At 34.9% G+C, this 13,873-nt stretch overlaps 1 pseudogene; it reads right to left on the bottom strand.

Moving 5' to 3' along the window:
- Nucleotides 1-461: 461 nt before the first annotated feature.
- On the bottom strand, nucleotides 462-848 carry LOC122477955 (annotated as a pseudogene).
- Nucleotides 849-13,873: the final 13,025 nt, after the last annotated feature.

Below are 13,873 nucleotides of genomic sequence, written 5' to 3'. Positions count from 1 at the left end.
GGCACCTGGTGGCTCAGTCAGTTAAGTGTCCGACTTCGACTCAGTTCATGATCTCATGTCTCATGGGTTCAAGGCCTGCATCAGGCTCTGTGCTGACAGCTCAGAGCCTGGAGCCTGCTTCAGATTCTGTGTCTCCCTCTGTTTCTGCCCTTCCCCTGTTCACACTTTCTCTCTCTCTCTCTCCTCTCTCTCTCTCTCTCTCTCTCAAAAATAAACATTAAAAAATTATTTTAAAAATGAAATTCCACTTTATAGAAAAACTATCAAAATGGATTATGTAATTTAGGAAGATTTCTGGGTACAGGATAAACAAAAAGCAAAAGGTTCTTTTCTTCACTATACTTCATAATTTATAAGTGAGTAATCTATCCTACTTTAAATTTTAACAAAATTAGAAAATATCAAAGATAAATATAGTAAGAATATATAAAAACTGTTTTTTGATACATTATCTTATTTTATTCAAATACCAGTCTGATCACACATGGTCCAAGAACACTCAAATAAGAAACCAAAAACAGATGTTCAAGATTGGTCCTGAAACATTATAGCCAATGATGCCACACTTACCCATGATCTCACTGACATAAAACCACATCCACACCTCAGCAGCCACCAAAACCAGTTAGCAGAGCTTAACTGTGAGCTGTTTGAAGCTACCAGTTTGAGCACTCTTGATTATTTTTTTTCAAGCTCTGAATAGCTGCAGGGATGTCAGCAGGGGTTAGGTGAACCATCTCAACCTTGGCATAGTGCCAAAATGTGGCCAGTCAAGGCTACACATAAGTCACAGCAGCATTCACCAGCATCAGGGCCTTCTCCTCAAGGTTACAGACAAATTGGGCCATGGTTCCAGGATGAAAAGTCAAAAAAAAAATCTTTAAATTGTACAAAACGGAGCTAGTACCTTATGAATAGTGGAGTAAGGACGTCTGAAAGTCGGCTCCTCCACAAAAGCAAAAACAGTAGTAAAAATTATTAAAACCATTTTTTCCAAAACTCTGGAAATTAACCAAATATTTACAACCATTCAAGAAGCATTTATTCAAGAAAAATGGTTAATCTTGTAAATAACAGCAGGTTTTGCTTGCCCCTATACTCATTTTCTTCTCCTCAGCTCTGTGGTATCCTTGAAATCAGTCTAGTAATCATAGTGCATTAACACCAGCTACTGAATAATACTAGAAGGGGAAATACAGGCTTGGAACACTCTAAATCCCCATCCCTAGAGAACTGCCATTATTAGACTCATCTGGCAATTACTCAGAAACCCCCACTCTCAGGGAATGTTTTTGCTTGATCTGACTCTGAACTTACTGGGAACAGCATTTCCCTGGGTTATCAAAAGAATCAAAAACAATAAGTGGCAACTGTTTAATATAATTGCTTCCTGAGGCAGTGATAACAGTTGAACCAAATAATATTATGACTAAAAACATAAAAGGAAAAGTTGGCAAATATTGTGGGCCTTGAAGACATCTTGCATATTCCTGGAAATTGAGGCCAAGTGCATATGCAAGGTCTGTGCATGTTCAGGAAGATCTGAAATGCCCTATTCTCTCATCTTTGGAGGTCCTATAGAGGCTCTGTACAGCAAACAGTGAAGGCTAAGGCAGAATTGTCAATTGCTTGCCAGAATGTTGACACCAGACTTCAACATGCACACAGAACACCTTGTCAAAGCCTAGAAAATGTTTTGGTTAAAAGCATTTAAGGGGGCGCCTGGGTGGCGCAGTCGGTTGGGCGTCCGACTTCAGCCAGGTCACGATCTCGCGGTCCGTGAGTTCGAGCCCCGCGTCAGGCTCTGGGCTGATGGCTCAGAGCCTGGAGCCTGTTTCCGATTCTGTGTCTCCCTCTCTCTCTGCCCCTCCCCCATTCATGCTCTGTCTCCCTCTGTCCCAAAAATAAATAAACGTTGAAAAAAAAAAGTATTTAAGGAAAGCTCTCCAGTAATTCCCTGACAGATACCCTAACCAAGCAGAGACTTCAGTGGCCATACTTGACATAGAATACAGACTTTAAATATGTAGTACAGGAGATTCACTAAACAAACAACCATAAAAATAAATTCTGAGTAAAGGAAGCCGATTATGATTTCTAGAATTGCCACAATATATTATATAAAGGTCCAGCTTTCCACAAAAATTATGAAACATGCACAGAAACAAATATAAATGGTCCATATACAGTAAAGTAAGCAGTCAAAAGAAAGTCTCACTGAGAAAGCCTGGACATTTCATTTAATAGACAAAGACTAAATCAATTATAAATTTGTTCAAAGACTAAAGGAAATCATGTCTATACATAAAGTATGAGAACAATATCTCAATAAATAGAGACTATAAAATAAAGCTAGAAAATTCATTTAAAAATCTGAAGCTGAAAAGTACAATAATTGAAATAAAAATTCACTAAAGGAACTCCCCAGCAGATCCGAACTGACAAATGAAAGAACCAGTAATATTAGTTTTTTTTAATTTTTAATGATTTTTTAATGATTTTATTATAATGATTTATAATATATAATATATATAAATATAATAATTTATAATGATTTAATAATTTTTTAATGATTACTACCTTATTTTAGAGAGAGAGAGAGAGTGAGAGTGAGTGGGGGAGGGGCAGTGAGAGAGAGAGAGACACACACACACAGAATCAGAAGCAGGCTCCAGGCTCTGAGCTGTTAGCATAGAACCCGATGCTGGACTCCAACTCATGAACTGCAAGATCATGACCTAAGCCAAAGTCAGATGCTTAACAGACTGAGCTACCCAGGCACCCCTACATTAAAAAAATTTTAAGATTGGGGTGCCTGGGTGGCTCAGTCAGTTAAGAGTCCAACTTTGGCTCAGGTCATGATCTCACGGTGGTTTGTGGGTTTGAGCCCCACATCAGGCTCTGTGCTGACAGCTCAGAGCCTGGAGCCTGCTTCAGATTCTGTGTCTTCCTCTCTCTCTGCCCTTCTCCCGCTCACTCTTTCTTTCTTTCTCTCTCTCAAAAATGAATAAACATTAAAAATTTTTTAAGAACTTTAATGTTTATTTATTTTTGAGAGACGGAGTGTGAGCGGGGTAGGGGCAGAGAGAGAGAGAGACAGATAATCCAAAGCACAAAGCCTGACATGGAGCTTAAATCCATGAACCATGAAATCATGACTTGAGTTGAAGTTGGAGACTCAGCCAACTGAGCCACCCAGGCACCCCAGAACCGGTAATCTTGAGGATAGGTCAATTATAACTATTCATTGCAATGAACAGAAAGAAAATAAGAATTAAGAAAATTAAACAGAGCCTCAGAAACTTGTCAAGCACCATCAAGAATACCAACAAAGACATCTCGTGAGTCCCAAAGGGAGAGAAGAGAGGAATGGGCACAAAGAATATTTTTAAAAATAATGGCTGAACATTTCCCAAGTTTGATGAAAAATACTATGTCCCATATCCAAAAGTCTCAAAACTCTCCAAGTAAGATAAACTCAAAGGGATCCACACCTATGTACATCATAATCAAAATTCAGAACCACATACAAAGAAAGAATATTAAAAACAGAAAGAAGGAAGTAAATCATCACATAAAAGAAAATTTTGGGGCACCTGGGTGGCTCAGTCTGCTGGGCGTCTGACTCTTGATTGCAGCTCAGCTCATGATGTCATGGTTTGTGGGATGAAGCCCCGCACCAGGCTCTGTACTGACAGCACAGAGCCTGCTTGGGATTCTCTCTCTCTCCCTCTCTCTCTGCCCCTCCGCCCCACAAAGTAAATAAATAAACTTTAAAAATAAGAAAACCTTAATAAGATTTATAACAATTTGCCAACAAAAATCTTGAAGGCCAGAAGGCCATGAGCTGGTATATTTAAAGTGCTGACAGAGAGAATGTTGACCAAGAATTCCATACTTAGCAAAACTATATTTCAAAAATAAAGGAGAAATTAACATATCACCCAAATAAACAAAAACATAGCAATTTTTTGCCAGAAAATTGAGTCCTGAGGATGAAATAAAAAGACACTATATAGTAATTCTAATCAACGAATCAATCCATCAATAGCACTAGTAATGGTAAGTATATAGTAAAATATAAAATATGATATTAAGTCCATTATTGGTTTATAACTCTTTTTTCCTATCTGATTTTTAAAAGCTGCATGAAACAATAATTAAGAAACTGAGTTGAAGGGCGCCTGGGTGGTTCAGTCATTTGAGTATCCAACTCTTGATTTTGGCTCAGGTCATGAATCCAGGGTTGTGGGATTGAGCTCATGTCGGGCTCCATGCTGAACATGGAGTCTGCTTAAAATTCTCTCTCTCTCTCTCTTTTCTCTCTCTCTCTCTCTTCCCTTCTTGGCTACTCACACTCTCTTTCTGCAAAAAATAATTAAAAAAATAAACTGAGTTGATATATTTATAATGTATTAAGATCTAGTTCATGGGAAGTAGCATACAGGACTGAGATATACAGGAGCAATGTGTATATATAATTGAAATTAAGATTGCATTATATTGAAGTATATGTTTTCAAGTTATGATGTTAATTGTCATCCTCAGGAAAACTGCTAAGGATATAACTCAAATATTTATTAAAATAACTGCAAAAGAATTGAAAAATATACTAGAAAATATATATTTACCACAAAGTAAGGAATAAAGAAATAGAAGGAAAAACATGAGACATATGAAAATCAAATAGCAAAATAGCAGACATAAATTCTAAATTATCAGTAATTAGATTAAATGTAAATATATTAAATATTCCAATCAAAAGAAGAGATCAGCAAAAGGGTAAAATTTTGAAAACACAATGGGAGGAAATATCTGCAAATCATATATCTATAAGGATTTAGTATCCAGAATATATAATAATACCTTCTAACTCAACAGTAAAAGTCTACAATGCAATTTTTAAAAAGGGCAAAGTTTTTGAATATGCATTTTCCCAAAGAAGGTACATATAAATGGTAATTAAGAAAATGAACAGATCCTTGGGGAGCCTGGGTGTCTCAGTTGGTTAAGTGTCCGACTTTGGCTCAGGTCATGACCTCATGGTTTGTGAGTTCAAGCCCCACATGGCGCTCTGTGCTGACAGCTCTGAGACTGGAGCTTGCTTTGGATTCTGTGTCTCATTCTCTCTCTGTCCCTCCCCCATTTGTGCTCTGTCTCTCTCTGTCTCTCAAAAATAAATAAATATTAAAAAAATGTTAAAAAAAATAAAATGAACAGATGCTCAACATCATTAGCCGTCAGGGCAGTGCCATCAAAAATCACCATAAACTACAACTTCATATCCACTAGGGTGGTGGATAAAAGAACAGGTAATAATAAGTGTTGATAAAGATATGGTAAAATTGGAACTCCCAAATGTTGCTGGTGGAAATACAAAATGTTGCAGCCTGTATGGAAAACAGTTTGGCAGTTCCTCGAAAATTTAAACATAGCATTACCTTATGCGTCAGCAATTCCACTCCTAGTTATATACCCAATAGAAATTAAAACAAATGTTCACACAAAGACTTGTACACGAATGTTTATAGCAGAATTGTTAATAAAGACCCCCAACATGGAAACAATTCAAATGTCCATCAACTGAACAAGAGATAAATAATATAAGGTATAGCCATAAAATATACTATTCAGCAATAAAAAGAAATGAAGTACTAGTACATGTTACAATATGGATGAACTTTGAAAACATTCCACTAAGTGGAAGAAGCCAGTCTCAAAATAGCACATATTATGTGATACAGTTTACATAAAATGTCCAAAATAGACAAATAGTGACAGAAATTTGATAAGTGGTTGGGAAGGATGAGGAGAGAGAGAAATGGGGAATGACGGCTAATAGGTATGTGGTTTCTTTTTGGAGTGATAGAAATATTTTTGTAATTAGTGGTTATGGTTGCACATTCTTGTGAATGTACTAAAACCTCTGAATTAAACACTTTTAAAGGGATACATTTTATAGTATGTGAATATTATCCTAATAAAGATTATTTAAATTAATAAAAAAATTTTATAGAAAGATATAAAAACACCAGAACTAGTGGGAATGAATAGCATTTTCCTGCATAGGGATGCTTAATACCATGAACACTTCAAATTATTCCAAAATGAATACAAATATTTGCCTATTTTTATAATTGAACTAAATTATAACAATATATAGAGATTAATAAGGATAATTAAATGTCAATAATATATTAAAATTAATAGTGCAATATTACGGATATAAGGCCTTCTATATTACAAAGAAAACTTACTCTGGGGGCACCTGGGTGGCTCAATCAGTTAAGCATTGGACTCTTGATCTCAGCTCAGGTCTTGCTCTCAGGGTTGTGAGTTCAAGCCCCTGGGCATGGAGCTTACTTAAAAAAAAAAAAGTAAACTAACTCTAAAATCAGATGGATAAGAATATAAAAGTTATGAAGCATAATTGTCTAAGTAGATCTAAGATATAAATTAAAATGTGACAGTTGGCATTTTAAATCAGGTGCTAATGCATAATTTATTTAATAAATGGTGCTGGAAAAATTGACTATTCCATTGAAAAAAAAAGTCTACTACCTGACATAATAAAAAATAAATTCCAGATGGACTAAAGATCTAAAAGAACAAGTAGGGGTGCCTGGGTGGTTCAGTAGGTTAAGCATTTGACTCTTGATTTTGGCTCAGGTCATGATCTCACAATCATGGGATGGAGCCCCAAGTTATGCTCCACACTGAGGGTGGGGCCTGCTTGGGATTCTCTCTCTTCCTCTCTCTCTACCCCACTCCTGCTCACACACAAACCACCCCCCTCTCTGTCTCAAATAAATAAATAAACATATAAATAAATATATATAACAAGTAAAATAATAAAAGCATCCTGCAAAATGTAGGAAATACATTACTACAAAGTAGGAAATACCTTTTTAAGACAGGAAAATAGAAGCTATCAGAAACTGATTAATAAATTCAATTACCTAATTGTTTGGCAAAAAGATATCATAAACAGAATCAAATAAGTAACAGACTATGGGTAGTCTTTCCAGATAAAATACAGGAAACTGAGTTAAATTTGAATTTCTGATAAACAATAATTTTTAAAATATAATTATGTTCCAAATATTTTCTAAATTTGCTGATTCTATCTATAGGTTAACTAGTTAGCAAAAAATCCCATGTGCTTAATAAGGAAAAGACTAGGGGTGCTTGGTGGCTCAATTGCTTAAGCGTCCGACTTCGGCTCAGGTCATGATCTTGCAGTTCATGAGGTCAAGCCCCTTTTTGGGCTCTGTACTGACAGCTCAGAGCCTGGAGACTGCTTCCATTCTGTGTCTCCCTCTCTCTCTCTGCCCCTCCCCTGCTTATGCTCTGTCTCTCTCTCTCAAAAATAAATAAACATTAAAAATTCTTTAAAAAATAAGGAAAAAACTAATTATCAAATAGAAATATGTGTAGGGCACCTGGGTGGCTTAGTTGGTTAAGCCTCCAACTTCAGCTCAGGTCATGATCTCATGGTTCATGAGTTTGAGCCCTACATCCAGCTCTCTGCTGTCAACACAGAGCCTGCTTCAGATCTTCTGTCTTCCTCTCTCTCTGTCTCTACCCCACTCACACACTCTCTCTCTTAAAAGTAAATAGACATGAAAAAAAGAAATATGTGCCAAGTTTCAAACAGCCAATTCAGAGAAGAAAATCAAAATGCAAATATTCATGTGAAAAGATACTCAATGTCACTAGTGGTCAGAGAAATTCCAATTAAAATGACAATGTAGAGGCCCCTGGGTGGCTCAGTTGGTTAAGCAACTGTCTCTTGATTCTGGCTCAGGTCAGATGTTGTCTTCATGGGATTAAGCCCCCAATCAGGCTCTGCTCTGTGCTGACAGGGTGGAGCCTGCTTGGAATTCTCTTTCCATCTCTGCCCCACCTCTGTTCTCTCTCTCAAAATAAGTAAATAAACTTTTTAAAACATGACAATGTAATTATCACTTTTTTTTTTACCCATCTGATGGTAAAATTAACAAGGATAATAATATCCAGTGTTGGCAGAGATAAGAGAAAAGTCACTCTTACTATTGCTGGTTGGACTGTGAAATACTAGAACATTTTTAAGGAAGTAAAGTATATTTAAAATAAATATATGCATATTACTTGGGCCAACAAGCACTCTTTTGGGAATCATACCTACAGAAAAACAAAAGCAGTAACATGTACGTATGTGTGCATATGTGTGTAGATGTATGTATATGAGTGTGTGGGGGGGAGGGGGTTTCAGCATTGCAATAGCCTGAATATACAGAAATAATGAATTGGTGGCATAAATTATGGCTTATTCAGTGGTGATATTCAAAATATTTAGCAACCATTATAACAACGGCATTGACCAATCACAATAGGTACTAAATATCACTCCTCAATATTTCTGTTCAATAGAATATTGTGCAGCTAATAAAAAGAATGAATTGAACCTATATGTTGACCTGCATGGCAGTAAAAAATTACACATTAAAAAAATAAAATAGGGGCGCCTGGGTGGCGCAGTCGGTTAAGCGTCCGACTTCAGCCAGGTCACGATCTCGCGGTCTGTGAGTTCGAGCCCCGCGTCAGGCTCTGGACTGATGGCTCGGAGCCTGGAGCCTGTTTCCGATTCTGTGTCTCCCTCTCTCTCTGCCCCTCCCCCCGTTCATGCTCTGTCTCTCTCTGTCCCAAAAATAAATAAACGTTGAAAAATAAATAAAAAAATAATAAATAAATAAAATAAAATAAAATAAAATAAAATTGTAGGGTAAAGTGAATCATATATGCACATTGGATTAAAAGAAAAAAATAACTTCTCTACTTGTGTGTATGTGAGAGAGGCACAGACAGAGACAGAAACAAAGAGACAAAGAAAAGATGGTACACATCAAATTGTTACAACCGGTTACTTCAGGAGGATGAAATTAGAGGGTGAGGAAGAAAAGGATATAACACATGTATACAGAAATGAAACTTTTAGAAGTATGGCAGGCTATAAGTAAAAAATTTTTAAGAAATCCATCCTATTCTCTCATTACCAGCCTTACTACTTAGTCATTTCTTTTGTTTTTCTGGTGATTATCACAATAACTCTAAATAATATGCTTTAAATTTTCATTTAAAGAATATTTATTTAAATATAAAGAATTGAGCTCAATTAGAGCATTTTTTTCTCCAATGTTTCCAATATGTGTTAGTATATTTTGTTTTTTATAATTCTTCTATTGCTTATCTCCAGAAAGCCTTATTTCTTCATTTATTGATTTTATTTTTTTTAATGTTTATTTATTTATTTTGAGAGAGAGAGAGAGAAAGAGCACAAGTAGGGGAGGAGTAGAGAGAGGGAGAAAGTGAATCCTAAGCAGACTATGCACTGATAGTGCAGAGCCTGATGTGGGCCTTGATCTCATGAACCATGAGATCATGATCTGAGCAGAAATCAAGAGTCAGAGGCTTAACTGGCTGAGACACCCAAGGACCTCCATTTATTGATTTCAAATTATAGCCATTGACTCCCCACTAGGTCAGGGACAAAATTAACATGACCTTTTCTTTTTACATTGACAAGATTTGTAACATAAATCCTGTACTTTAAATATAATTAAAATATTTTTACAGGTTGTTAAACTTACATAAATATGTATTTAATACTTTCTAATATTATATGTATTCAATAATTTTAATATTATAATTATGTAAATATTTTCACCATAGAGCCAAGCAGCATGAGTAGGTCTATAAAAAAATGATATAGCTTCTTAAAGGAAGATGCTTCAAGTATCAAAGTCTAATGCATTCTTCTACTTTACACTCCATTTAATACTCAAAATCATGCCACATTTTAGATTGCTTCATATTTGGATCATTATATCCTTATAGAGCTTCTTGTTTTTCCTGGCATAAAGAGTCAGGTTTTTTTTTTTTTGTAATTGACATAAGAAATGTATGCTTTATTTGCCTATGACTAAGATCATCCAGGTTCTTAAAGCATGCTAGTCTAAGAACTCATTATCCATGTTTTAACAAATCCTACTTAAAGTGAAAATACTAAAAACAAGAACTAAAATTTCATAGTTATGAAAATAATAGAAAGTAAAGGTGCTTTTATTGAGAACTTGCCTGGAAAAATTAAAATATGCATTTATTTAATCTTTTATTTAATAACATTTATGTTCTAATTAAAACTACACATTAAAAAATAAAACTAGTAATTAATTCCTTAGAATAAACAATGAATGAAAGAAGTATTGGCATTTAAGGGGGAGACTGGGGATCAATTTTCCCAACCAAATTATAAGATAATATCCTACTATACTCCTTATTTTGCATTTAAATTTTACATCTTGAAAATAAAGAAGGTAATTTTTGCAAAAAGCATTTAAAGGGTTCATTTGCTTTCTGAAAGGATTCCCCTAATATTTTGATATATAAATTATCTTCTTGTGAAACACTTACTGTGTCATTATATTTATCAATTTTTCTCTCCCTTCAATTTGTAGCAGCCTAATTCTACTACATATTCTACTAAACATTCATTTAACAAGGGCTCTGTTGCATGATTCTTTGATAAATAAAACTTTGATCATCTATGTGATATGTAATATTTTTCCAATTAATTTTACATTCAGTTTGAATTCTATTAACTTTGTAACACGTTAATCAAAGTTAAATTTCTCTTGCTTTCTGACTACTCTTTTCTAATAGCCACCTGTTCTTATTTTATGAATGTGGAATCTTTTATTCACTCTAGAATATTAACTAGAATAATTTTTAAAAGTTATTTTCTTCCAAATTTTCCCTGGTTCTTCCAGGAAGAGTTGTGCTTCCTTTTATGCTTCCAGTTTTCTCAAATATCTGATGATGCTTGGCTTTCTATTCATGCATACAAATGAAGCACTATGTGGAATATTATTATAAGGCACTAAGAAGGAATTATTCTCTCATTATTAAGGTCTTTTTCTTTCATGGACCTCATGAAAGTCAGATCTAACACCAAACTACTGGGTTATATTTTAGTGTTTATGGCAGAAAACAGGTACACAGTCATTCTTCTGTATATCAAAATGAGGATAGCTCTTCTGTGAGGTATCAGCTACCATAACAATAACACTAACCCCTTTCAGGCAGATTACAAATTTTTTTAGACAATAGCATTCTGGCCTCTGCCTGCGAATAAAGGCCAGTATAGGGGTGTTGCTCATCCACACAGCTATTTTATAGTTTCTATCAGTTTAGTTCCAAAAAAGGACATCCATCAATAATTATATGTATGAATTTATATTTATGTGTATTTGTATTAATTTAATCAATAGTGTACTTAATATATAATATATATATTTCTAAATCACTTACAGAGACAACTGTCAATTTGTCATAAAATATTGAGAAGTATAATATATTTGTTTTTTTTAATGTTTATGTATTTATTTGGGGGGTGAGGGGCAGAGAGAGAAAGAGAGAGGATTTTAAGCAGGCTCCACACCCAGTACAGAGCCCGATGTGGGGCTTGATCCCATGATCCTGGGATCATGACCTGAGATGAAATCAAGAGTTGAACGCTTAACCAACTGAGACACCCAGGTGCCCCTATATTTCTTATTTTTTATAGAAAATAAGTAGAAATGGACACTAATGTGTTTTTTTTTCTGTGTACCACAGAGAATTATCTTGTGCACTTCCTTATATGAGCACACAAAACCTTGGAGGCAACTATAGTAGACCGTCAATCATGTTGGTTTATAATTTTATTCCCCTTCCACCTCTCTAGTGAAAGCAACTCTAACCTCTCCTGAAGCACTCTGTGCATGCCCTGATCTGTGGCTTCTGCCATTGTAGATTATCCATCCATATGGTCTCACCTTTCTTCCATCTTCCAAAATATGCCAAAACTCTGATCTTCTGATGCCTTTCTCATTTCCAGTGAATTTACAGGTTTACTATTTTTAGTACTTCATTACTAGTATCCAGGGAGAGTTTCCTCAAAAGGGGCTAGAAATGTGTGCTACCTGTCATCTTGAACCAGAAACCCGATCAACTATTTTCATTCTTCTCAGATTATAGAGCTCCATTATATTGTTAGACTATAGACATCCATCAATCTGTCTGAAGGGAAAAATCATTTTTGTATCAATTAATATTGGCATCACTCCCAAGCACACACTCTGAATACAACCAAGTCTCTAAGTTGTGATTCATTTGATTTTAAACAGATTATAAATGCTGAACGCAAGTAGTTTTAAGACAAATGCATGGTATTAAGGAATTCAGTTGGACATAAATAGCTTTGTACTGCAGCATTTCAAGTTTAAGATATAATATTAATGATTTAGACTGGTGTTAGTCTTCTCTCTTGGTTGCAGCCCCATAATGACAAGCTTTCTTTTTAATGTTCAGGGCCTGCTGTGCCAGTAGTACTTTTAACAAAATACATTTGCTTTGGGCTTTCTGACATGGCTTCACACTGAGATAAACACAATTAACAAGATCTATTTAAATTCTGGCTCTTTGGTAATTGTTTATTAATGGGATTTTAAGATTCTTTTTTTATTTCAAAATTTTTCAGTCAGGGTTTTCATTTGCTGTGTGTTTTCATTTTTAATACCTGGTTGCTGTTATATGTTTAATCCATTTCTCAATGGCAAGAAGACAATCTCTACCCTCATTAAATGATCAAAGGATCATCTTTCCTAAACTTTTTGCAGTGGGGCAATTATGGAGAAGAAATCTTAGTTGCAATAGGGTTTGGAGGTCAATTGACTCATAAATAAGTTTAATATTCAAACAAATCATTTATTTTTGTTCTTCTTTAGTAAGTGGGAGCACTATATGCTTTTTTAGCCTGATTTTAAAGCATTCTATCAGTTACCATCATGAACCCACAGTACGTAGGACACCATGTTATGATAGAAGTAACATAGGAAAGTAGTACAAACATTGTTTTAAATACAGTTCAATCTTAGTTCTACCACGTATAAGCTGTGTGACTTTGGGCAAGGCTTAACCACTATGAATTTGAATTTTCTCATATGTAAAATGAGGATTATAACTATCCCAGAAATGAGGGCTTAAATAAGATAACATATATAAAGTAATATAATTCATGACACACAGTAATAAAATTCTTGCTCAAATGTATTTAAATTTACTTTTTAATTTATCCTTTAAGTGGTGTACTTGTTTGTCCAAACAAACAAACAATAAATAAATAAATAAATAAGCCATGCCACCACATAGAGTTTCCAGGCAGTCAGGCCAGGGTTATACCTATTGTTGTAAATTTTAAGATTTTGAAAGTTTGGATTCCTAGAGGTCATCTGGGGAAATAAATGTCTACCATATGTCTTCTTGGGAGCCAGAAGAAAAAGAAGTAAATGACAATAAAATAGCATCAGATAAACATAATGTTTACATCAGGCACAAACATACTAGTTGCATTCTGAGTCAAATAGTCCAAGGAACCAACAAGAAGAAGAAGCTTTTTAAAAATAGAGACTCCCCTGCCCCATCCCAAACATAGTCAAACAGCAAATTAGAGAATCAGAACCAGACAGGTATATTTTTAAAGATCTTGAGATTATTTTGATGATAGCTTGTGGAAGCCATTGAAATAGGGATGTACTAGAGTCTCTATGCTGTAGCTCTATCATATCTGGTTGTCAGAGTGCTACATATGTAAATAATACTAATGTAGTTTCCCATGGAAATACCTCAGTAAATATGCAATTTCACATTTGCCCACTACTCTTATCCATGTTCATTACTGAAAAGCATATAAAGACTGTCCTTGTGCTTTTATTTTGTAAAATTATCCAAGACAATATTTGCTGTTTGATACTTCTTATATGAAAGATCACATCAATACTTTATCCCAAAGATG

Source organism: Prionailurus bengalensis, chromosome X, assembly GCF_016509475.1.
Source record: "Prionailurus bengalensis isolate Pbe53 chromosome X, Fcat_Pben_1.1_paternal_pri, whole genome shotgun sequence".
Taxonomy (NCBI): Eukaryota; Metazoa; Chordata; class Mammalia; order Carnivora; family Felidae; genus Prionailurus; species Prionailurus bengalensis.
This window is presented reverse-complemented; position numbering and strand designations above follow the sequence as displayed.